This window comes from Solea senegalensis, linkage group LG3 (assembly GCF_019176455.1).
Source record: "Solea senegalensis isolate Sse05_10M linkage group LG3, IFAPA_SoseM_1, whole genome shotgun sequence".
Taxonomy (NCBI): Eukaryota; Metazoa; Chordata; class Actinopteri; order Pleuronectiformes; family Soleidae; genus Solea; species Solea senegalensis.
Window position 1 is genome coordinate 14,396,564 of NC_058023.1, and position 25,011 is coordinate 14,421,574.

Sequence of the window (25,011 nt, forward strand, 5' to 3'; positions counted from 1 at the left end):
TCCCTCCATCTACAAATATGCTAAAAAGGGTGATGGCATTGCTAGAAATTCAGACATGTGAACAAGCAGTGTTGCTCCGATGTTTTTCACCGATTGTATCACAGGATGATAGATTCGGAACAAGTGTGGGGAGAACATGTGTAGGGATCAGTGCACGGCCATTTTCTTGTGCCATGTACCGCATTGCTCTTCCTACCAAATGGCTGTAGTTAGTAATCCGATAACGTGTGTGTGTGGAGAATGCAAAGCGACAAAACAGACACCCTAATGAGATATTGATTGTCCTCACTGATGTTTACACTTTTGCTTGTCTGATACTAACCATATCTACTACGGACAATCGGCCATGGTTTCAGGTTGCTGTGCAATGAATGAACTAAATGATTTGATACATAACCAAGCTAGTATAACTCACACACCTCATATATTTCCACGTACTTTTCATAATTTCACATAATTCCCAGTGCACAAAGTGGACCAAAACAACCTAAAATAACAAAATGAATATGCATCGTTATACGGCTAATTTGGAGAGCTCATGTACACAGCACAAATTGCATCAAAACAAAATAAAAAAAGCATGGTTTTAGCTGTTTTGACAATTGATGAATAGGCCACACGCAGGAAAACTGTGTCTCCTTGAGAGATAAACCTCAGCAATTGCATTTTAGTCCCAGCCTCCTTTTTTTGAGAAAATGTTAAGCATCAAATGATCCTATTTTTCAGACTCAAATTTTCCTCTTCTTCGGTCTTCTCCCTTGAGGGATCACCACATCATCATCTGCCAGATCATCTGCCTCCATCTCACTCAATCCCTCGTGACATCTGTTATACCAACTGTCCCCATGTCCTCCTTCACAACATCCATGAACCTTCTCTGTGGTGCTATGTGTATTCATTGTGAACAAAAAATCCCCAGGGATTGGAGTACTATACTGATAGCATTCATTAGCCTATTCTATACTTTGTATCCCGTGAATGCAAAACAGCAAATATTTGAAGCTAATTTCTGTTCTCAAAAACAAAGTAGCTCTCACCCCAAGCTCCCAGTTGTTTGTGCAATGGCATCACTGCCTAAAGGAAGCGCCGAGAGCTCCCATATAATGAACCTGGGAAGCTACTCTTGGTGTAAAATCAATAGTGACGAGCTCCCTTAAAACTCTCAACTTTGAGCCTTTGATGCCCAAGAATACATTACTGCTGTTAACAAGGGTTCCCGTCCAGGCAATAAGCATGCAGCTCACTCTGCAGGCTCCATTTGCCCTTGTCCCCACACAGATTTGCACTATTACTGTTAGAGTGTAACACTGAAGCTGTACTCTTCAAGACTCTTTATTTATCATCCTGGTCAGTCCTACTCTGCAAACTTACAAATTCAGAACATTTAGTAGAAGAAATACTACTGCTCTGAATAATCTTGGCACTGTCCAGAAAAAGTGTCATAGCATGAATTAAATACATCCTGCTATAGGCTCCCCTTAGCATTTCACAGTTCTATTGCATCACTTTAGCTGTCAAGCATACTTGCTTTCAAGTGTTTGAACATACTGTGTGTATGGGTGTTATGGGAAGTACAAGCAGTGTATGCTATGTTATACCTATCACTGTCACATGCTGTGACATAAATATATATGCGCCTGACTTGTAAAGCACTTTCCCACTTTCTTTCTCGGCTTGAATTGCAAATGTGAGGAACTACATGTGAGGGAAATGGGTTGTTTCACGACTCGCTGTCTGCCATTAACTAATTTGAAGCATTGTGGAATGAGGTAAAAGAAAAAAAAAGGGAAAGAAGTAAAGGAATTAGTCATCTTCAGAGCGTGAGAGTGGACAAACTCTGAGAAAGAAGTCTAATTCCCATTGGTTTTCTCTCCCTTTTTCGTTTTAGTATCGTGTTGCAACGCTTTAAAATGTGTAATTATTTAATTTCCTAAACAAAAAGGTGTGGTCATTTTAGCAACAAAATGATGGGGACAGCTAAAACCAGCATATGTATCTATGTTATTTAGTAAAAAGAAAAATAGAAATAATAATAGAATACATAACAAAAAAAAAAACATGGTAAAATGATACTGCATCTAAAGGAATAGTTTATCATTTGGCATAGATCAGGGTAACATACTACAAACATGGCCATCGACTCATATTTAATACACAAAGAAGTAGAACTTCTAATCCAACACGTGCAAAGAGAGTAATTTACCAAATGAGACAGCATGTTCTCCATCATTAAATGCACTCTTAGTTAGGTTATGTTTGGCTTGTTGGAGAACACTTGCCTCCAGGAAGGAAATGCAATGTGTGATACAACTGTCAGTTCTGGTTCATCTCCCCCCTAAAAAGAACTCCTGTTCTTCTATTGTTCTTTTAAGGTGAAGTCAATGCAAACATACATTCCAAAGTAAACTTGAAGTACACTATTGTCAGCATGACTTAGGTTTTTTCTGGCTCTCAGCGCTGATGTGAAATATAATGTAAAAACCTATGTGGGGCAAAGCTTCAGTTCAACCCCCTGCAGTAAAATGTTCTGAGTAATGATAACTATGATACCACTTGCTGGACCACAACACCATTGCTACCCTAAAAGTGCCTGGAAAGAACTTGACCAGACATTATATTCACATTCACGCACATGCCTCTCGACTAAAATAAAAACAGCAACAGCACAATCAGCACAGCAATTTTTAATGAGCCTCTTCCTCTTTCCATCTATCAGAATAGAATTAGGACAGCACTCAGCGACTGAGGGGAGGGAAGCTGGGAGAATGGGGGCACGTGGCAGAAGGAGAAAATCTTCATTAAGGACAGTGAAGTGGAGGTAGGAGGAGGAGAGGAGTAAGAAAGAAAAAATGGCAAGAGAGACCGAAGTCATCCAGAAATGCTTACTGCCCTCCTCTGTCTGCCACCTAATCAGTGAGACAAAGTTATGCCGGTCACAGGGTTTGTTATTCCAGCTAATCCCTCATCACAGTATTTCATCAGGTTTGGCATTTGGCTATCTGCATTAATTAGATGTTCAAATGGACACCGTGTTAATAACTGATGCAAGGCAGATAATGAGAAAGCGTCTGCACGGCTGTGTCCTCTCACCAGCTCACTCCCTTTGTCAGCGCCGATACCTCTTAAAACACTGCGTCATGTTTACCTGCGCCGGGTTTCATTTATTGATGATCCAGGCTTTTTTTTCCAGTGCCAGTAGCGATAATGTACTGTCTGCACTTTGGGAGATAAGTATGTTCTGGCACGATAGTTTGGACTTGTTGGAAATGTCTCTCCTCCTGTCTCTTTCTCTATTTTTATCTCTGCTCTCCCCCCAAAAAAAATTCTGCTGCTCTCCCTTTCTTTTATCCCAGATTTCTCCTCATTCCTCTCACCATTCTCTCCCATTGCCTTCTCTCTCTCTCTCCCTATCTCTCTCTATGTCTCCCTCAATTTTTTTAGAGCTTCCCAGAGGAGAGTAAGAACCCCTATCTCTAGCTTGCACACTCTGCTCACTTTTAGACCGTCTCCTCCCTCCCCACCTCCCCTATCCCTCCCTCCTTCCCACCTCCACCCATATCGACACCAGGTGACTATACACTTGACCTAATATCCATTCACATAGTTTCCCCTTCTTCTCTGCTGCCTCTCATTCCCTGACAGTGTCTCTGTCTTGCTGGAGCACTTTCACGTTACACACCTCACTTTAATATTCTGCCATCCATCCACATTCTGCCTCTCAACATGTTGTCTTTCCTCCCTTCCTCCCCCCTTGCAGTGATGCAACTTTCTCTGAAGTGTTCTGCCACCACCAAGTGTATGGTGATGCACCACACTTCATCACTTTCACTCTCAGATCAGCTGCAAATTTGGAAGGCATGATATCCTTGACCTCAAACGGTTTGTATTTGTATAGCGCTTTTCTAGTCTTGATGACCACTCAAAGCCGCTTCATACCCATTCACCACCGTTCGCTCACACTTTCATACAGCGCATTTTCTATCACTCATCTCTCATACCCATTCACACACTGTCGGCACAGCCGGCAGCAGCGACATGGAGTTAAGTGTCTTGCCCAAGGACACACCGGCATGTAGACTGAGCCAGAAATTAGTCTACAGCATATGGTGCCACTGAGCTACAGTCCTCACTGATGTAAATGATTGTAGCTCACCCGATTCTAAAACTAAAACAATCTCACATCATTTGTTGTTTTCTTCATTTCCTCATCCATTAACCGACTCTCATTTCCTTTTTGCGCCTTCTTGAAGCTTCATCTCTAATCTGGTCCTGGGATGTTGACTAAAAAACACACTCTTATTTACAGCAATGATCTCAGAGGGTAACTGCAGAGAGAGAGAGGATCATACTCGTTCACACTTTTACACCTGGGAGCTGCCCAGCAATGTATTGTTTGCCACTGAGTATCTCCACTGGAACCGTGAGAGTGCCTTGCTAAAGGGCTCTCGAATAAACTTGAAAGAATTGCCAGCACGGGGAGTGTCTGTCCTATTTCAGTTTTACTCGTCGAACATTTCTGCATATATCCTCTCCTCAAACAGTTCCTCTCATCCTTTATCCTTCCTTCCTTTTTTTTTTTTTGCTTTTACGCATATTCCGTCTCCTGCCTTGCTTTTGCCTTCTGTCCCTCACTGTCACACATCAGGAGTGTGTCAGCAAGGATTCAGAACAGTCAACCTGCCATCTGGTCACCCTGAGTTTTCCTCCGCTCCTTCCTATAGTACTGTGTGTACTGTGCAGCTTTGATGTTTTTATGTCTGTCAAATTCTGTAATTATTGCCATGTGGATTGGAATTATGGGACTGAAATTTGGTCTTATATAACCCTTTTTTCACAGCAGATATTTGTCGACATAAAATAGTGGGACAAGGGTAGGTCACACTAAATACTTGACACTTAAATCTGTATGAGCAGTTTTTTTATTTAACAAAAACAAAAACAAAAACATGTTTCCCTTATTTTATGGATGTATTGCAATAAAGTGATTGAAAAATAATCGTTCATACTAGCAGTGCTAAAACAACAAATAGTGACGCTATGTGAACGTTTCTCTCTGTCTCCAGTCTGTATTTTTTTTTCCACCATCCCAGCTCACCCTCAGTAAACAATACAGATTAAGCCTTTAAGTAATTCCATTTGCTTTTTCATGATTCTTGTCATGGCACAGACCTAAAAAATTGAGACACTCCCAGATCCCCTGTGTAACAGGGTCTTTATCTTTCCACTTTCAAATTCCACACGCTCTTCAAGTCCTCTCTATGGAGAGTCAGCACCAAAATGCAAATCTTTTACCAGGTGGCCAAGTTATCATTATTTCATATATACAGCCAGGAATTTACTATCGCTAAAATTCACACTCTACATCACCATCAAGAAGACGACACTTCCCTCTGAGATGGACAGAATACACCACGCAAACACTGTACATACACTCAAAGTGTATATATTTAGATGATTTTGTAAATGTCTGCGCTTTTCTCTCTACAGTTTGAAAGTTGCAATTCAAAAGGAATGAATGCTCAATAAGCGCAAGCTGTGTGTGAAATATTCAAATGGTGCCCTATTTACAAAAGGCTGGAGAGTTTCTCTTCTACTGCTGTCACATGTTTGTTATGTGATACAAAAAGAGAGGACGTGGAACCTCCCGAGACCTCATCCGCAGATATTATGTGCCAAGTGGAATCTTTTGATTGCAAGTGTAAACACATTCGTTTTCTGCATTAAAATCCACTTAATATGTAGGTTGGTTGGAAAGGTTTGGAAGAAGGATATGCCATGTCTTAATTTACAAAAGGTGGGGGATTTCTTTGTGTGTATGTTTTGGGGTAAGAAAACGTGTGCAGAGTATGGCAGAAGAGGGTTTGTGTGTGTGTACTTATGCAAAGTCTGGTGTACTCGCACACCTGTGTGCAAAGGAGCATATCTTTTCAGCCGAGCTGCCAGGCGGCTGCTATCTTCGCAAGTCAGATGGACAGCAAGCTCATTTGAAGTGCTATACACTCCTGGAAGTTTGATCGGCTCAGAGGAAATTTGTCATCTTGTTCCACCTTTCTGATTCCTGCATGGTAGGGGTGAAAGGAAGGGTATTTGTTCTAATTTGCTGTCGACTTCGCAGTCCACTCACACCTGTGTGAAACCGACTAACTTAGACATTTCTTTAGCCTTGCTGTGACATCCTTTAATGTGTTCTCTCGCTCCCTGGTTGTGGACAGACTTGGGCCAAGCAGTTGTTGTCTTGTTCTGGTTCTTGTCCTGTCAGCACTTGCTTCACCTGTTGACCCCCCCGTGGCTAGCCACAAGATTTGTTCTGCCTCTTGCAAAAGCTTTGATTTAGTCTCATTCTTTGTCAAACTAGATCTATCTTTCATTCATTCTTCCTCTCACCACCAGATTCCACACTTGTGAAACATTTTATCTCTTTGCATCTCATCATTTTAGCCTCATCTATGTAATAGCCCCCACCTGAGGTTTCCCACACCCATTTCTCCACCATCAATATCTACCCAAGGATTATAGCATCGCTACTGGTGGAAGCTCTTGCCATTCCATTTGAAATTAAATACGGTTTCTTTCTTCTTCTTTCTATGGTTAATTAAAGCCACTCTCTCACACACATTATTAACATGACTCCTCTGAGAGCCATCAAATCTCTTGGCCAGTAAGTGAAAATTAAGCCGGGAGATAGGAGGAGATTGAAAGAGAGACATAGGTGGTAAGAGTGAGAAAGATGAAGAAGGTGAGAGAGAGCATATTGTATATAGAGATGGGGGGCCTCAAGAGGGATTCAGCTATTGTTACTCATCCCCTCCTTTTTGCAAGAGGGCTCATGTCATAAGTATTTTAAGTGCTCTCTATTCCATTGTTCTCCTTTAATACTGTTAGATAACTCTCCTTTCACTCCATCCTCCCTCAACATCCTTCTTTCTATATTTCTCTTCTTTACTCCTCCACTCGCCACTGCCCACTCAGCAAACAGTGAGTCTTATGCTATCTGCCACAAGAAAGGCTCGATTGTGCCTAAACAAGGTAGAAAAGGGAAAGAGGAGAAACAGAGGAGAGAGACAAAATGACAAAGATGACAGAAAAGCGGCCACAGTGGTAGGTGTTGGAGAGCTCTGCTAGCCGGAGCAGGCTCATTTGTTATGAGAACTGTGGATGATAGCCAAGGTACTGGCAATTGAAATGTGAAGTGGAGCCTGGACGCAGCTTGTAGTTATGGCAGACATAAAAAAAAGGAACAAGATGGAGTTTGGGTTTAATTTAAGGGCATGCCACACAGGCAGTATTGTAAATCAGAGCAACATGTGAATGTGTGTTGATTCTCTGTATTTTGGTCTGTATTCTGTCAGTTTTCCAACAGTGTGGAGTGGAGACTTATAATATATTCCCTGTTTGTATAGCATCAGATAAGAGGTTCAATCACACTGCATTCAAACATCAATGCCAAACAATATGTGATGCAACGTTTCAAACCTCCCTCGTAACAAAGCAAAACCAGCAGTGGTTTCAAATCACCTCCACTGGACCCCATCATATTCCACAAGAAATACATTTCCCACAAGCCCCAATCCCCAGCCAATCATTTACATGAGGACAACAATAAATGAGGAGTTGTAGAGCATGATCGTGGCACTGTAGCGCCTTTGCCAAACCACTTAGCTCAGGAGAGGTGGGGCAGCCACATTCCTGCAGCTCCTTTCATGAAAAAGTGGGTCACAAGACCGGATGAAGAATTTTTTTAGACCAATAGCACAGACTAGTGGTAAAGGCACCCAACTGCATGATAAGCAATCATGTTACGTTTGTGTTGTGAATTGTGAGAGTTCGTCTTAGTCCACTTTGATACACGGTCAGTACATTTACAGCACCGTGTCATCATCTCATTCTAGAGCAAGCATAACCTTCTCATTCACACTCTAAGCACCTGATTTACTAACAGATTCTCCTCTGTCTCTTGCTGTCAGAGAAATAATTTAACACAAAGAGGAGGTAGGGAAGGGCAGGCACTTGTGCCGGGAAGAATTTGCATGACCCAAAAATGCCCTGACTCTCTTCCGACTCCATAAATCAAAGGGATAGGGAGAATCCCTCGACGCCTCTATACTTTGTCCTCAAAGGTGATAAATTGATCCCTGGTTGGCTAATAAGCAGAGGCAGAGGGCAGCCCAAACTTCCTTAAGATTTATGCAGAGAAAAGTGAATTTATAGAAGAGGTAATTTGAGCGATCTGGAGGACAAAATCTATTTTATTTTATTTTTCCTGCCGGTACTCATGAGATTTGAGATGGGAACTCTGTAGGGAAACGCGGGGGTGTGAGCATCAAAGAAGTAATGCATCAGGACAATAGAAATGGAATATCTGTCATGGAGGCAATGAATGTGATGGAATTACCTGGTTTTGATTGATGATCATGTGTTTGCAATTACAAAGAATCTCAATCTATGTGGAAAAAGCCACTGACTTTAGACAGGCCACAATCCATTACAGTTCTGAGGACATTTTGTTGCCGACTTTACCGCCTTTCAAAACAATCAATGATTAAAAATAGGGCCGATCGCCGAAAATCAATATGACGGACAATTAAGCAGTCTTAGGTGGGTCAGCAGAAAGGCCATCAGCATGCAGCCTTTGCCAGATATAAGAGAAGCCTTTTAAGGCAATTCAACCTGTCAGCTTAATGACGTGAGGTGATACAGTGACAGGAAAAGCAGTCTTTTAAGAAGATGATCAATGCTATCATATTTTCCAAAGCTGACTGGAAAAAGGGACAGAATGTGGTGGCATTGAGTTTCCAAAGAGTGCTAAAGTCAGATGAAGCTATGCTCCTTACCTTTCTCTTCCTCCCTCCCCCCACCTTTATCCAATTCTCCTGCTTTTGCCTTAATGCTCTTTCCCTCTTCTTGTCCTTTCTCATTGCATCTTTTTTTATCTTCCTGTTCAATATGCAGTTTCATCATTACATCTGATCTATCACCCTTTACTCTCTTCATCCTTCATGTTCTCACCCTTTCCCTTTTTTCCTTCTCTGCATCTCCTCACATTCACATGAGCGCGTGCTTATCCTGTTGTGTTGATGAGATATTTGAACGATTAATATAATGCATGCTGAGGAGATTATGATGGGATTTGAGGGGGAGCAGTTTCATCAGGATGGAAGGTTTTGAGCATGGTACTGTATAAGGCTCTACTGATAGAAAGGCTTCGTTGGCTGAAAAGAGAAAGGTAACTTACAAAATGAAGTCCGTACTCAGATGTTCCGTCACACCACCATGGTAGCAGCCTTCCCCTGTTTTCATTCTAGGAAAAAAATGAAGAGGAAAAAAAAAAAAATCAGTCTGCGTTAAAGCCGTCAGTGCAAGGAGGATAAAATTTAAATAAGGGGAAGGATATTAATGGTCAGTTTGAGCAATGAAGCGTGAACAAATGTATATCTGTCATGATGAATATGCATATAAATGTAAAAGCTGCTGGTAAAGTGATTTTTATATATCTCCTTTTTTTCGGCGTTATGTATGTTTGTATATTGAAGTTTCGAAGAGAACTTTTACACTGACGCAGCTCACACGACATGTGTGGTACCCTAATGACTGCAAACCTATGCAATATGCATAGGCCATCAAACACACTCCCACCCAAAAAGTGGATCTTTTTTGGGTTGCATGATGCCACTTCTAAATAGATATACAGTTAAATGTGCTGTATAGCTAATTTAATCTACATCCGACAGTGACGCTAGCCTGTGCCACTGAGGCAGTAGTGGGTGCAGAGATAGAGAGGGAAGTGAAAGGCAGATCACTTCCCAAATGCTCATTTTTAGCCGGCTTGTTTGGGCACAGCGCACCAGCACTGACGAGCTGAGCACAGAGTTTTTGACACAATGGTGTCAGAGTCGAGACTGTGATGTTCGGCGCACACAAGTGAATAGCATTGCACCTGCTGGCAACATGGAGGCACAGACACAAACAGATTGTTATCAAGACTCTTTGTGCAATTAGTGATTGGGAGTGCTGGGAATTTTAATGACACATTTGCCTTACATAGTTTCATTAAAGAGGCTTTCAGGGAGGCAGCATATGGACTCTTTTGCAACTGTCAAATCAATCTGGGAATGGCAGGGCTTCCGAGTTACCAGTTTTAGGAAGGTGGTGTTGAAAACTTATAATACACAAGTAACTTGTAATAGTCGTACATGAGTCATGCTGCAGATGAAGTCAGTCTGCTGATCCACACGTAACACCTGCTTTATTTGAGACCTGCTGTGTTGAGAGTTTTGTTTCACCTCTTAGTCGTAATTCATATAAATGATCAAAAAGATGGGGGCCACATTGATTTATATGGCGTACTGTCATTTTATCATTTTTAATGTTACAACCTGTTAAACTGTGTTGAACACATAGTGGAGTTTTTAGAAAATAAGCCAAAACAGAACTAAAATGACAATCATTTTTATGTTGCATTGGATGGGTGGGCACAAACTTGCCTATGGATGATACTTTCTATCAGTTATTTGCAAATGATAATGTTTACATATTGATTCTACTGTTGCCTCATTCAAGATAATGTGTGTAATCAGGCAACATTTACAATGACTGATACTAAAGTTAAGTACTCCTGTGGCACAGTATCAGAACAAAAGGAGATATGCAACTGAAGTGATATGCCGGTCTTACAGTAATCTCTGAAGTGTTGATCCACAGTTGAAATATATAATGTTGTATATACTGTATATAGTATGTAAAATAAGGCAATATAGCATATAACAAGTATAAGATTTTGATGTCTTTTAACTGTTCCCACAAGTCAAATATGTACAACATAAGATATCTTAAACTCCACTTCAACATTCTGGTTGTTGTTTTTTAGTTGACTTAGTGTCTCAGTTGGTTACTGTACAGTAGGAGGTCATAAAACTGGTGGATTTATGTCTTGAGCGCAGCCACAAATGCTGTTGCTATAATATCAGAGCGCAAACTCCACTGTTTTCAGCAGACAGTGAAGCCCAATGTCCAACATAGAGCACTGTATTGTATGTGCTCACACAGAATTAAAGTTAACATCTGACTGAAGCCATATCAATATGACACTAAAAGATTGTTGGAAAATTAAGTGACTCCTTGTGACACTAAATCCAGGTTTGACACTTTCAGCACCTCGCATCACATCTCAAGTCTAATTTGAGGGCTGCGGCAAGCACCCGCCCGGCTTCAAAGTTCATCATGTTCAAATGTGAGAAATGAGAACACTTCATTAACACTCATTCTGCCAGCGATGTCTGCACTTCTGTAAAACACGATTCAACACAAACACATGCCTTGCAAACACTCTCTCACAATGTGCTAAATCCAACAATATTTGCTCGGCACACTACAAGCTAACATGATGCTACATTGATTACTGCACCACCTACTTTTTTTTCACAGCAGTCATCTGGACGTCCAAGCAACCTTTGTTAAGTTATGGGCATTTTAATTGCTAAAGACAGGGTCCATTAGCATAGCTTCTTGGGTGGCCATGGCCGTGTTTCTCGAAATCATTAGGCTAATTATACAAGCTAATTAATCAGTATGCCTGGAATGGGCTATATGAGCAGACGCTGCCCTTTGTTGGCTTGCATAATGAAAGGAGTCCGTTTTTAGATGGGGAAATTGAAGAAGGGGGCGGGAGAAAGAAACTTTGATCTTGAAAGTAAACATATGATTTTTGCATATCAAGAGGTTTTGTGAACTAGAAAGTAAATGATGCGAAGTAGGGCTCCAAATGCAAAAAGTCAAGCTGGATTCATATTCGCAGTGCTTTTAAGATGCAGAATATTGAATGGTGTGTCGTGGCGCATTGTTATGCGAAGCAAACAGGCAGGAATATGTCAGTCACCACATCCCATGTGACAAGACACACCCTACTAAGATCTGCTAGGTCTTTGTAAATCGACCATGGAAGCCTCTTAATACTGACATGTGTTATATAAACACCCTCCCACTGCATATAAAAGAATATGGAGAGTCCATGTGTTCCCCGGATATCATTTAGGGTCTCCTGTGCCACCCTGTTATTTATTTTCCTGTCATCAAAGTGAACACATCGAGTGACTGACTAAATCAATTAGGGTTCCATATGTGCACAATATGGTTGTCATTTATCGGTGCGTGTGTGCACACACACACACACATCAGGTGCATATTCATGCTTTCCTGCGCAAGAGAAAGGATGGAGGAGAGAGAGAGAGAGAGAGAGAGTAACTGTCTGAAATTATTACTTACAAGCAGACCTAACCAAACATCCTGCTATCCTGTCTTCGGTACGCGGTGGAAGACACTGTCAGCGTTCACGCAGCAGTCTATTTTTAGCTGTTCTCATTAGGCAAAATCACCTCCTTGGAGTACATCAAACATGTTGTGCGGTGTGAGTCGAATGGAACCGCTGCACGTTTAGAAGACAATACATAGAGGCTACATTACAAATTCATACTTCATGCATCATTTAGGGATTATGAGAGTTAATGCATTAATTATGTAGTCAAATACTTTACATAAAAAAAAATCCTAAAGACATTGCTAGATAAAGATAAATCCGTATTATTCTGAAATATGTGTAGTTTTATGCAAATTTAGCAGAAAGCTTGGTCAAATTGCTAGCAGACTTGGAGATGTGAAAACATTGTCAGCGCAGTAGCCAATTTGCTATTTCTATCCCATAACTTTATATCTGAAGCTGTGGGAAAGCAGAAGGTAAAACCCTGTGCTACTCTTTATGAGGATTATTTGAAAAGTCAAAAAATGGTCATGGAAAAAGTGAGTCTTTATCTTTGAATTACCATCAAGAGGGATTCCAAAAATGTGCTTTCTTGCTTGTGTGAATGTCTCATTAAGTCACTATGTTACTCACTATGAGTTATCTAATGCAAAACCGGATGAATTGCACTTCATTATTCATGAAATGCATTTTAGAAAGTCTAACTGTTCGAATGCTGTTGAATATGTATACAACATACTGTAAATTGTGAATGGACAATAGAATGCTTCCATATACTGATGTACGACACTTCCATGACCTGTCTATCTTTTTTTCCTCCAGGGAGATTCTGAGGAGTTCCCTTCTTTCATCACTCTGGTCTGGGGCAGCAATCGCAATTGATTATTCCAAACGGGTAAGATCCACATTTTATTATTGAGAAAACAATATGTTGATGAAATTCTATTATTCAATAAAAAAACAATCTATCTATGACAATCATCTGTGACCAAAGGTCTGTTTTTGGTGTTCAAATGTCAAAGCCTGTAGTAATATCATCAAGATAATAATGTCAACCTGTAAAAATCAAATCAGGGGCTCAAACAACTAAATGTTATAAGTATAGATCAATTCATTGAAAGAATACATGTCTCGGCATGATCCATAGTTCAGTCACAGAAAATTGACTTTTTCGCTGTTTGACTTTGATATGAAATCATAGTTTATCTTAAACAAGTTAAGTTTAAACAAGTTAGGTATGATTTCCTTTTTTTTTTTAAAAAAAGCAGGTTGCTCTACACATTGTAGAACAGTAAATGCCTCTTTCATGAGATATTGTCCCAGTACAATAAGCTGATGTAATGACTTAAAAAAAAAAAGAATAAAAATAAAAATGGTCGCAGATATTTACCGGTCAGTATTCGTGATGCTGCAGCTACTATTGTGGCTTAATTGCTTTAAAACAATGGTAGTGCTGTGTGTAGAATAATGTCAAACATAAAGCATGGTCATGGTGCCCTCTAGAGTACAGGAACCTCTACTGCTGCTGCTGCTTCTGCTCCACTTCTGTGTAGATGATGCACTAACCCAGAGTTGCCCACACCGTTAAAATAAAAACTGACATGTTCTTTTATCACATCGTGGAGGCTGTAGTACATACGTGCAAACAAAATGCAAAACAAAAACATTTTTCTTGAGATATTTATATCATTTGTATAATATATAATTATATTATGTGACCCAAATATAAACATGCCTGAGTCAGATACAATAATAACAAAGCCATTTTTGCAATCAATCACATCAACACATACAACACTGAAAGTCAACAAATTATTTGAACAAATTACTTTGAGTTCTCACTAACCACTATGCTCTAGTTGGGATGATGGAAAGCACAGTTCATGTTCTTTGGAGCCACAGTGTAGTTCTCCTCTATCGCTGTGCTGTTTTTCACATCAGTGAGTTGTGCTGTGGTTTCCCCTGGAGGACTTACGGGTACAGCTGTAATTGGGAGTGTGTTGTTTTCCTGCGAGTTATACTGTTCCCTGGGCAGAGGCCAGCAAACACAAACATTTCTCTGCATGTCCATAGGACGTCCAGTGAGCTTATCAAATGCACCTGCAAGGAGAAGTTTTGCTGTGTGCCATTTTCTGGTTAAAATTAGAGCAGGACTATTCTCGCCTACAGACTTTTTAACGGGACATCTCCCTTTCTTATAGAATAACTTTGCCATCTCTCTCACTCTCTTTCGACTAACTCGTGGTCCTGAAAAAACACAGATGACTTAAATTCCATGCAGATTAATAGGTCTAGGTCTGGTGGCTTGCAGTACGAGGATGATTTCATTGTCAAATGTATTAGACTCAAAAATACATTTATTTCTGAAGTTCGTTGGGATACTTTTACAGTGTTGACTGCTGCTGCCACATCATTTTAGCTGAACTTTCACCATCCAAGTCTCTTAAGTAAAATTCTCATGGCATCATTATGAGCAGCCGTAAATATCCGAAAGCTTACTTTTCTGTAGACTGACCTCATGAGCACTGTATAGTGTAAATGTACCACAGCGTTTGCCTGTGTATTGCATTTAATTAGGATTAAGATGAATTAAGATTAATATCAGACAATTTTAAATCAGAGGTCCACCCTGACACTAAGTGGGACTGCATCTGAAAATCATGTTCCACACCATACCACCACACAGTAACTAAAAGCAGCTAAAGGTGACTTGCACTGTAAGCACTAAAAACCGCAAGATTGTGCATACACACTATTTAAGTGATTCAAGCTTTCAATTACTTTGGACAGATAATAAATATAAAGATTAAAAGCATAATAGATACATTCCCAAACACATTAAATAAGTAAGTATAAATGCCAGGAGGCCCTGATGGGTTACAATCTGAGCGTATCTATAATTTGCTCTGTCCCTTGTGGCAATTATTGTGAAAATCTGCAGCAGCCTCATGTGGTAAAGTGATTTAAATAAAGACGACACCAATGAAAAGTCTAGCTAAGTCGTCCTAAGTTAGACTCACTTTGCATCTAAATAATTGCAAGTGTGTCTGTATAACTTAGAGACATTACATTTAAATTGAATCTGCCATTTGTCCTCAGAGAAAGCCTTGAAGACGCTTGTTAAATTATGTTGTAGTGCATTTTAGCAAGAACAGGGGTACATAGGTGTCCTACACCTGTCAGATGGAGTTGTGTTATATAAAGAACAATTCACAGTAGAAGCGGGTGACCTGGTTTAGAATAACGGTGAGTGCAGCAGCCCCAGAAAACTTTCCAGAGAGTACTTCTTAAAAACTGCTTACAGTACAAGTAACCTGCTAATAGTGAAAATTGTTTTTACAGCAGTTTTAGTTTTAGCCACAAGACACATATGTTATAACTGTTGTGTTGTTGAAAGATGACTCGATTTTTTCTTCATTAACGAGGGAAGACTTTCCATTTCATCCGAGTTCAGTCTTCTCATTAAGGCGATGTTACAAATGATTAGTTCCCTTTGCTGGTGGTTACGGGTTGACTTATACTCAAGGATTACCATTAGGAGTACTGGTTTCCATGGATAAAAAAAACAAAAAACAACAGGTCTTTAGTTTCTCTGGATTGCGTGGTATGACCTAAAATGTCCAGTCCATCCTACCACCTCAGGGTAGCTGACATGATTATGTTTCCATACACATTAGATTTGATAGATTGTGTTGCAGCTAACAAAACGTGTGGGCATGTGTGTGTATCCAAGCACATGTAGTGGGCCAGGCTCGTCTACGATGATTTATTACAGTGCTTGAAGGGATGTGTACTTTCATGATGTCACATGAGGAACATGGCTGTCACAGGCTCTCTTTGGCCCTCGTGGCGATAGGAAGCCATGCCAAAGCACCTGTTACAGGATCCAGTTTGCGCACGTTAGCGCTACACAGCTAAGAAAACATATTCATTGTGCATACGCATGCACACAGACACATACAAATAAAATGGTGTCACCCAGTCTAAATGCTGCTTTATCACCTGTGCAGAAAGCAAATAATATGCAAATGCCATGCAAATGCTCATAAGATATTCCAAAGGCATGTCTTGAGGTTACTTCTATGCAATTATACAGCATTAAGGGATATTATAAAATGCTATGGATATTTCTCTAAATTAAGGAAAAGGTGCGTATACAGTACACAGTCTATACATCATTGACTTGTATTTATACATCCAAAATAGGTACGTCCTGACCATCATTGACGCACATTGTATTTGATTATAAATTCAATTTAATTTGACGAATGAAAATTGTTATGAAAACTATTTTGGTCCTCTTACATGCACACGTGTGCAGCATTACTAATACTCGAAAGGCCATTCGAGAGGCAGAAAATAACATGCAATCATAGAGGACACAATGAAAAAGAGGGACCAAACTGGACATATGAAATGCAACGTATTTGTTTGTGCATTCTCCCATCTGTGTCTGTTTGCCTGCTTTTAGGAAATAACCAGTGCATTAGTGAAAATGTGCTATTATTAGAAATACATTTCATCCATGATTTCTTTTCTTCAAATTATGGACTCAGCCTTTCAGACAAGCAGTGTTTTGATGTTAGTTTGATGCTGTTATCAACATAGAAACGTGCGGCTGCTTTCCAGCCTTTTCAGGTTTTTAAACAAGCTTTGTGCCACATTTCTCTGTTCTATTGTGAGATGAAAACTCTCATCCTGTTGACTTTCATCTCCTAGGTGGGGGCAAAGGGGGCATTCATTTCAGTGGTGTGTTGGCGAGGATAAACGGCAGCAGCATCAGGCAGCATGTTGGCACCTGCATGAAACCAAAAGAGGAGCCTCATTTCTGGTGAGTGGGACAATTCTTCCCAATTCAGCAAACTACACAATCCATGTAATAGCACTTTCCCCAGACAGGGTTTTCACTATTAAACTTAACATTAGTGGCAGCCAACATAGCTATGGCTTGACCTTATTCATTCTTAAGAACAATAGAGTGCAATTGCAAAAGAAGCTGTGTATTTGTCTCTTTAATGTCAGCTTAAAAGCTGCTTTTCACAGTAAATAGCAACATATTCATTTAAAAACTTAAAAAGATTCAAACAAAACCAAAATGGAAGTGCTAACCTAAACAATAAACTATTACTGTGTTTTTAAAATGTTTCTTTCCGGTTTTTAAGACTCTTCTGTAAAAGAAACATGATGGACCTCCTGTCTAACCCCCATTGATGCAATGATTATGGAGTTGGAAGTGAATTAAAGGGCTGCATATAGTCTAAATTTATGAAATGAGGTGAGGCAAGGTGACAAAAATATTATTTAGGCATACAAAATAAGGATAAGGTCTAAAATACCAGAAGAAGAAGAAGAAAAAAAAAAAAACATGCCCTGGGCTGGTGCAAAAATACATTCAGTAAGGTATAAATATTGCAGGCTGAGTACATGGAGGGCTTTTTGGCCGATGAATTATTACTAAGTCCAGTGGCTTTATGCCAGCTTCAGTGTACAGTACATCTTGCTCAGCGTCACCCTGCAGTGAGCTGTGACTAGGGAATCGTGGTTGTAGGCATGCCACAAATAACTACCAACGATACCAGGAATCCATCACACTCTCATTCTGCACGTTGAGTGCTTACACAAGTAAAGAACACGCACCAATTTGCACTGAATTGCCTGTGAGGCCTGAGTCAGGGCAGAAATGTCCAAATAGGAGTATTCTTTTTGCCACAAATGATCGTATCAGGCATACATTTCTCAATGGGCACACGCATGTTGTCAGGAGGACTGAGAGGTAACAACTCCAGGTTGCATTAATAGATGTTTTATCAGCCCAAAGGTACAAACTGGGGCAACTTTGTGTGCCCTCTTAAAATGTGGATGAATAATGATGAGGCTCTTTACTAAGCATCAGTGGAACAAGGACGGAAAATGAGTTAATCTGCTTTCCTTTGTGTTAAACCACTTTCAATTTGCACGAGATAATCACGTAACTCAGTGAAGTATTAAGGTAATGTTAATACATCTGATTGTACTAACACGATGAGAATAAAAGAAGATAATAATAAGCATCTAAGTGGGAAAAGACTGCATGCTCAGCCCACTGCGTCACTGAACCAAAGAAACATCGGGCAGGTTGGCTTTTGGTGATTAGCAAAAAAGCATAATCCCCAGACTGCTGACATATTTCTTTTGAAAGCTTCCCGTCTGAAAAAGACAGATATGCTGTAGAATTTGGATAAAACTTGTTTCATGTCAGATAGTGGCTAACAGTTTCCCAGGGTGAATCTCTACTGAGCTACAAACAGACAGGATTAGAGATTGACTGTACTTGTGACAGCACAGTAAAATACAACAAAAAAGGGGACAAATAATTAGTGACAATTTAAGATAATCTCCAAACGACTGAATCATAATTTTACACTGAGTGCTTTTTGATTGTTCTGATCTTTGGTCAAAACCACAGTTGTTGAGAGGATGATTTGTGGGCTCAAATTTAAAGCCTTCCTGAATTTGTTGTAATAACGGTACTAATTCTTGAACAGGACATTGGTTTTTCAATTATGAGGAAACAAGCATAGGGAATTAACTTAATTTTCTCTACAAAGGATGAATAATTCTGCACCGGAGCTGAGCCAGAGTGTGTGTGTATGTGTGTGTTAAATGAAATGCAGGAATTTTTGTCAAGGCACCATGGACGAGGTTTTTGGAAAATTTGATGACTGCACACCGACCATCATTGTTAAATGTGACAGGTTATGGTCTTAGTGTTTTTTTTAAAATGTGTTATACAGTAGGAGTCCCTATAGATCTCCATTACATAAGATACTGTACATGCCTCATGATCCACTCAATTCAAATCTCACGACAATCCCCCAAAAAGGAGCAAGAAATGTATGCAAAAATGTATCGTTATGCTAAAATGTCTACTTGTACAACAGTTTGAAAAAGCAACAACATTATCACTTACTGAAAATGTAATGATCAAATTTCCACATTAAAAACATTTTCTGTCAGACGCTGAGGGCTCCCCTTCCACCATGACACAGCCACAAGATGGTGCTGTTCGTCAGTGTTTGACCCCAACTCCTAACTTAGTGATAATAAGGATAATAATAACTATAATAACAATTGTAATAATAATAACAATAATAATAATAATAATAATAATAGTGATCAGTAACATAAGAAGTGAGAATAATTTAAATTATTATCATCTGAAAATAAATAAACCGCAGCTATGTTTAGTTTGTATGGAAATTAAAAAAGAGGAGGGTTCTTCATTACATGCAAATATAGATACATGAAAAAAACTGCGATAAAAAGAGTAATTGTTTAAAGGTGCATACTGGAATTCAAGAATAGTTGATGTGTGTGTGGAAATTGTTGTAAAATCCAGTAGATGGCAGTATGTCAATACAGAATACATGTACACATGTACACATCCGCCACGCGCACACACGCACACACATTTGTTCTTGGAATCAGGAGTTGTCCCCCACGCAATGTCTTCCCTTTTCAGTATGATGAGTGAAGTGACAGCACAAATTAACTTTTATTGCTGTTGTAATGAAGTACACAAGCTATTTGGATCTGGAATAAAAAAAACAGTACCTGGATTAATGTTTGCATGAGAAAGTCACTGCTCTCTTCCTCACACACACACACACACACACACACACACACACAAACGCGCAGACAGACGCACACCTCTGCAGTGTTTTTCCCTCCTTCATTTTCTCCCCTTATATCTCTTGCACTCTATCTCAAACACTTGTACTAAGCCAAATGGCGTCACCACCCACCACACACACACACACACACACACACGCGCGCGCTTCCTCGCCATCTGTCTGTGCAGCGGCCCGTGTCTCTGGCACTGGGAGCAGTTGGGAGTAAGAGAGTGAAAGAGAAAGTGTCTTTTGGCTCCTCAGTCCTAAATCCCACTTCCTCTCTTTTTCCCCTGCTGTGCTGTTGTCTATCAAATTGTCTCTCAACATCATGCTGTCAGTGCCGATGGGCTCCCCCTGCTATTGTAACACCTAGTGTTGATGCTGTTTGGAGGAGAAAAAAACCCCCCGGAAAAATCAAATTCCCTCTTAGTGGAATATTAGGAGCAAAAGGAGAAAGAGTTTATGTTTTCAGTGATTTCATTTCACAGTTATGAAAGCTAATTTCAGCTTAGTTCATTAAGTATAGGGTACTTATTTCCTTGCAAATGTTAAAGCCTACAACTCAATAAGAAGGGGAAAAAAATAAACATGGTTGATTAGCTTATGCATTAGGCGTTTCACATTAATACCACAGATGGCAGAATCACACTCGCTATTTCTTTGGAGGCAGAAATACGCTGTAAAAATAAATCTGGAAGGATGGAGTCAATTCATGCGCCCTGAGACGGAGTAATTGCAAAAGGAATCAGCACACTATTTGATGCCATTACCTCCCACAGTTCTAACGACACTTCTTTCTTTGCATGCCTTAAAATATTCAACATTAAAATTGTAAATGCAAAATACACACAGACCCAGGAATCACAGTATTTACATCCATCGGAGAGTGTAAAATCCACAGGAGCATGTTTGATTTTCTGACACGAAGACTCTTTTCCCGCTGTACAAGATTGTCTTCTCTTTTCAGTGAATTTTCATAACCATGCCGTGCCACAAAGAGCTGTGTGCAGCTGAAGTAATTTGAACAAAAACAAACAAAAAAAAGCATTCACTCTTTCTCAGTCTCTCCTCCAGTTAACAGCAAGCAAAAGTGCCCTCATAACGGCACTATATTCATCCAGAGTGATATGGCAGCTATCAGCAGGCAGTCTGGAAGCCGCATATAACAGTTATTGTGTGTGAATATATATAAAAATTGATTTATGTGGCCTATCACTTAGCAGGCGCAATATGTGGATGAATATGGGCTAATATAATATTATGGAATGAGTGAGAGGGTTAAAGAAAGGGCCAGGTGCTGCCTGAAGGTGAAGAAAGTCCAAAGACGTATTATATAAGCCATATCAGTGGAAATGAAAGACTATATTTAAATGTCTAACGCAATCAGAGATTGTTCAGTTTTACTGCATATTCCCCACAACATTATATCACTCATGAACTCGGCACATTATTTTTCAATTAATGAGAAAACTACCATGACAAATACATACAAGAATAATTTGCTGGATAAAGAAGATAATTAGTGTTAGGAGGCATAATCAATTTAACCAAAAGCGATGCTTTCCTCAGACTTAATAAATATTTCCTTTGGACACCGATATGACAGTCAACACACTCCCAGCGTGTCAAATAAAAAAAAAAAATTGAGCACACTGAACATTCATCACTATGTAAATATATCCCAAAACACCAACCATGTCAAATAAAAGAGACAAAGCACAAATGTTATGTTTCCCACAATCTAAACTCACCTCATGAAACAATTTCAACATAATCTTATGTAAAAATATCAAATGAATAATGAATGAATAAATATTGTGAAAAATATTAAAAAGTAACAGATTAAATTTTTTTGTGACAATAGGAATGATTGTTGGTTGCGCACTTAGAATGGGTTAATATGAACATGACTATTGTTCTGCATGTGGCAAATTCAACTACAAAAAAAACATACTAAAATATTTATGTAATTATACACATTTAATTGCAAAATAAAATCTACTAGCACATTGTAGTATTATTATTTTTTTTAATATAGGGTTTTATTTGCAGTTTTATATTAAAATAATAGATCCAAAAAAAAAAAAGAAAAAAGTTTTTCTGTTTTTGGGTTCTCAATATTGGTCGGGATAAAAAGGCTGGGCGTAGCAAACAGCCTCATGTTTACCCTTTGGCAGAGTGCTGGGTCCATGTCCAGACTTGTAAATCAGGCCCATTGAGGTATCATAATGCTGATGATTATGACAGGCAGTCGCCTGGGAGTGATAGAGAGACGTTGAGTTATGGGCTCGGGGAGGATGCCCAGAACTGAAGAGTCTCACAAATGGAGAAGCACTTCCACCAAAACACAAGTCCCCAGATGGGAACTAATGCTGCAGTTGGCGCCTGTGCCACCCAAATGACTGCACATTAGCTGCTCAAATCCCACAGAATAGTAAAGTATGTTTGTTGGATGTCACAGTGCTGCCATTCTACTCTTTTACTGTTAGGTTATATATATATATATGTATGTATACATATATATATACATATACATATATATATATATATATATATATTGATAAATCATTTTCACTCATTGTACTACTAAAGTATACTCTTTGCTCTCTGCTACTCATTCAACTCCCCTTTGCAGATGAACGATCATTCATTCTCATTGATCGTCAGCCATGATAATATAATCAGGCGTAAAGCCTGACAAGGCTGACCAGTCCGATAGATCAGAGCTGCTGACAGCAGAGCTATGCACAGGTCATAAACCCTCACCTTCCCTGTTTGACCCCACATCAATTTGGCTCTTTCCAATATGAATGCAAATAACAATGCATTTTTGGTGACATGTTTATGGTTATCTCTGTATCTCCACTCGCTCCGCCTGCTGCTCCTAAATGTGCTGATGTTACTGCCCTAATGGGATTGAAAAAGGTAACCTATTGCTCACTAGCGGTCAACTCGCCTCCGCGCTCCCCTCCAACGCCTCCCCAAAACAAACAAAACCACCGGCGCATGCTCGCACACAATATGCGCTCACATATGCACACCTACATGTCCTCCACCCCAGTCACTTGCGTATGCATTGAGCTGATAAGTACCACGGTTCATTTTCCCCATGGCAAAGCACAGTAAAAAACTAGGGTGTAATAATTGCTTTGGGGGGGGGTTGAGACGATGATGGCTAAATATGCTTGATTGCCTCCTAAGCTTTGGTGCTGTGTAATGAAATATGGCTGTTGCAGACAGAGGCTCCCATGCGATAGCTTTCTTGTCACTTCCTTACTTGCAGAATTTTTTGCCTTTCACTCCTCTGTTCTGGCATTTTTGTCTTTGCTCACCCGTTGCCTTTGTTCCAGAATGGAGTTTGTCAAAGCATTCTATGCCATTGAACACTTATCTTAGCTATAATGTAATAATTACTGGGGCCAAATCCAGCCTAATTGAGTATTCCACACCACATCAAAACAGCATGCACCCGAATATTCCTCTGTTCTACAATTCAATTTGTGGATTCATTAGCATGAACAGGGTGTACAGAGAGAACTGAGATAACAAGGAACTCAAAAAAAAACAGACTGTTGTTGAATTTAGGTTGAGGGTAACAGCCATATTCTCACCTCAGTAATTATGACTCACTGTCAGTTAGTTTCCTTATAATGTCTGATTAGGTCTTTTATTGCACCCAGAAAGTTGTTTTATAGCTTCCTTAAAATTATAAAATACTTTTTTGTTTCACTACATTCATTTAGGAAACTCAAGTGAGCAGTTTTACACAGAAACCACTGTAATCATGATATTCATTGCTAATCACCCAATTCCACTGCCAAAAAGCCGACAATAATATTTTAAAAGATAATGAGTCAAATTAAAAAAAAATGTTTATCTACAAGTAATTTTTGTTGTAACCACCCTAAGCGCATTTGTCCCTGTTGGTTAAACTAATCATCTACAAGAATATTAGTCTCCAGGCTTGTATGGGCACAGCAGCATCTGCTAATGCATTGAGCAAGAAAACAGCCTGAGAAAATCTTCCCAGCACATTAAATGCACGACTTTTTTTTTTTTCCTCTTTTGCTTCCAGAATAACTCAGGCCTAATTTGTTGTGCTACTTAAAGGAAAATGTAATTACAGCTGTTTTCATTATAATTCACAAAGCCAATCGATAACTGTGGTGGAGGCACTCTCTACTGCACATGCAATGTCTGTTCCGTCCACTGAAAACTTGGTTACAAAACAAGTATCCTGTCAGTCCTTACTACATAGTTTGTACATAATGAAGCAGAATAAATTAACAAGACACATGAGCAAGATAGCAATAAGCATTTGTTTTAACACAATAATGTAGTAAACTTATGTGGTGTTTTGATTGCATTACAAATCCCTTGTTGATTGAAATAAATGCAGAAAAATGCCTGGCGTTCTGCTCACACAGACAGGTTGATTAAACTATTCATTCCTATCCTGTTCCTCTCTTGTCTCTCATTTATTCAGTCCTCTTTCCTGAGACATCAACCACAGGATGAGGCCTGAGGCAGGTAAGAAACTGAATAAATAAATAAGTAAATAAAGGATGAGCTGTAGACAGAAACGTTGTGACCTCTTTTGTATCGTTTCTCATTTGCTTGATTTGACACATCAAGGATGCTCGCATGCTGTGTTTTCATCAAATTTGTACGATCGGGATTCATCCCGTTCTGAAAAAATCTGTCATTGTTTAAAAGAGAACGCTCCTTTTGAGAGCTGAGACAGGCCAGGGAGTGCGTCCAGCGATATCGAATCAAGTTCTCAGCTAATCTCGACTCCAGCTCAACGCTTCCCATCTCCTGACCTGTAGTGGGGTCAGGGGAAAACAGACTTTATCTGGCAACCTAAACCTTTTTAAAGTGACTGAGAGAGTGAGGGAGACTGACTGGCACTGATGGGACCAGACTAGGACCTTGCAATGCTGTGCTGCACTGCACCTGGTCTTCACAAGCCTGATTGATAGAGTGTGATGAGACTGTCACCGAGCAAGGAGAGCAGCCGAGAGATAGGCTAGATGGAGGGAGGTGAGCTGACCAGTTGAGAGATAGAAAAATAAATTTGAGAACATGTGAAGGATGAAGTGAGGGAAT

General features: G+C 39.7%; 1 protein-coding gene across 33 annotated transcripts in view; it reads left to right on the forward strand.

The window, feature by feature from the left end:
• Nucleotides 1–25,011, forward strand: part of LOC122766725 (receptor-type tyrosine-protein phosphatase delta-like) — a 315,856-nt gene that overhangs the window by 105,901 nt on the left and 184,944 nt on the right. For all 33 annotated transcript variants that reach the window (XM_044021823.1, XM_044021830.1, XM_044021826.1 and 30 more), the window contains exons 5-7: nucleotides 13,073–13,145; nucleotides 16,970–17,081; nucleotides 24,389–24,432. The gene's annotated coding sequence lies outside the window, so the exon portion shown is untranslated. The remainder of the gene's footprint in view (nucleotides 1–13,072; nucleotides 13,146–16,969; nucleotides 17,082–24,388; nucleotides 24,433–25,011) is intronic.